Source organism: Xiphophorus hellerii, chromosome 1 (assembly GCF_003331165.1).
Source record: "Xiphophorus hellerii strain 12219 chromosome 1, Xiphophorus_hellerii-4.1, whole genome shotgun sequence".
Classification (NCBI taxonomy): Eukaryota; Metazoa; Chordata; class Actinopteri; order Cyprinodontiformes; family Poeciliidae; genus Xiphophorus; species Xiphophorus hellerii.
This window is the reverse complement of record NC_045672.1, coordinates 2,999,634-3,001,994: the sequence shown is the minus strand read 5'-3', so window position 1 is coordinate 3,001,994 and position 2,361 is coordinate 2,999,634. Positions and strand designations below refer to the sequence as shown.

At 34.9% G+C, this 2,361-nt stretch overlaps 1 long non-coding RNA gene across 1 annotated transcript in view; it reads right to left on the bottom strand.

Moving 5' to 3' along the window:
- Positions 1-2,361, bottom strand: part of LOC116720590 (uncharacterized) — a 957,300-nt gene that overhangs the window by 876,883 nt on the left and 78,056 nt on the right. The window lies entirely within an intron of this gene.

Sequence of the window (2,361 nt, the reverse complement as noted above, 5' to 3'; positions counted from 1 at the left end):
ATGGAGGGGGCACTGTGGCATGACGTCACACCAACCCACCAACTCTTCCCGCACCCCCCTCTATCATCTGAGCTGCATTCAGGAACTGGTGGTGCACAGAAACTCGGCTCAGCGCGGATCTTCATTCTGGTACGCTATAGTTTCTAAGCATAAGAATAATAAAAGTACGGTATATTTTCACAACTGGACGTCTGAGTACGAACTTATGAAGATGAATTCAGACTCGGCCACTGTTTTTCAGCGGTATTTTCTTTGCGCTAACTTTCTCTACTAGGAGAACTTGAAGGTAGCACCTTAGCCAGGCTCTTCCTGCATTAATGTTTCTTATATTACCTCTTCTACCTACTAAACAGAAGTCTGTAGCCGTCTCTATTTCGTATATGCGGTAGTCAAGTGACTTCGAAATAACAATAGGCTTTGAACCAAGAGTAATATAGATACATATTTTTTCAAGAGAAATAAAAATTATTCAAAAACTAGACTTGGCAACAAATCTTGCTATTTAAATCCTTTCCTGCTGTGGATTTCAACACCGTAGCAGGCAACACCTTTTATTTTCAGCACAATTTAAATTAGAATCACTCCAAATTGTTGAAAGCAGTTGTGTTTCGTTGTGAGGCACTGATGTATTGACTCATTGTCCTCTTGCTTCTTGCAAATTCCGTGTTAAATATAAGACAAAATTACTGCACTCTAAAGTTTCCAGTTTTAGCTCAGACAGCATGTGGAATGCAGGCTTGTGGTTCTAAAACTATATCCAGGCTGATTTTCTCTGGAAAGCCAACTTAAGATGTTTGAAAAGACAAAAATGTATCAAATATCCTTAAAACAAAAGCACAAAGACAGAATTCATTTTAAGCAATACAGAATTGACGAAAGACGATTGCTTGAAATGATATATAGAAGTTGCATGATAGAAATGCAAAAAGGCAAGTTGAACAACAAATCAATTGCAAAAAGCACAACAGAATTAAAGCAACCAAAAGAAGAACAGATGTTGACTGTACCTAAAACTAATTTGTTAAAGTCGGTGTCCAGGAACAGAGGTTTGTGGCCATCCATATTGGAAGTTTGAGTTTTCTATGTTTCAAAATAGACACTCAAATCAAATTTAAGTATGTTGTTCTGTATTTTAACAAAAAAGTATTTTCTCCCCTTGGACCCTTTCCTATTCTGTCAAATTACAACCACAAACTGTAATGTATTTCATTGGAATTCTTTATAAATGAACAACACATTTGTCAAGTTTGAACAAAGACACACACCGTCTGCAAACTCTATGCAGAGGGATTTGAATCCAGGACCTTCTTGCCACAATAAAAACAGTCCTACGAACTGTGCCATCATGCAGCCCCAGTCATATTCAGTTAATTAAAAGATTATTGAAATATTAATTGAGTTGAGTAACGCAATTCGCTAATTGAAACACGTTATATAATTGATGTTTCCAAGCCAGTAGGCCTGTTAGTATGATGATATGGAGTGGGCATTTATCGTATTGTTTATCATTAATCGTGAAAAATGACATCATGATAAAAATTAAAATTTTTCATTGTCTCGATAGATTTTAATTAATAATCTAGAATTTAAAAAAATGACCAGAAATGCCATTTGTACCATTTTCTCCACCGTTTGTTTCATAAGAGTAAATTAGTAAATTTGAAAATGATTGAAGGTAGTTACTGTGTGTGTTCTTTCAGAAATCGGTGTCCTGAAGTAGCTCATCTTAAATGGAAAAGTTTTTCCAATTTAGGTCTATAAATGCTGTGCCATGAAGTCACAGCCATACGGTTACATAAAAAAAAGCAATAGTTTCATTTTATTATCGTTATCACAACAGTACCACAAAATATTGTGATAAAATTCTAAGTCTATAACATCCACCCCTATTTCCAGTTCCTGCTTACAGTTGATGGACACATTACATTCCTATAGTAATCATAATAAAAACATCAATACAGAAATGTGGTCTGAACAGAAAGTATGTTTAATACCTGCTTAAAGACTAAGCTAATATGGGCAAATGAAAGAGAAAAGACTTGGACAAACATCCCTTGATGCAGCATAAATCTGACCTAGCATAAATACTGGCTAAAAGTCCATAATACAGCATTAGCTTGACTCCTATTCTCAACATGGTAAAGTTTAAAATTCCAAAGTCTATGTCATTTTTGTTTGCTTAGTTAAATATCAATTTAAATTCACAGGGATATTGTCACCAGACATGCAGTTGAATAAAAGGATGTTTTCAAATTACTCGGGCAAAAACTAATTTTCTCAAATGCACTTTTACTTACTGAGCAATGAGATAAAGTGGAACTCTCTATAATTAACTTTAATTGAAGCTGAACAGAAGTCAGT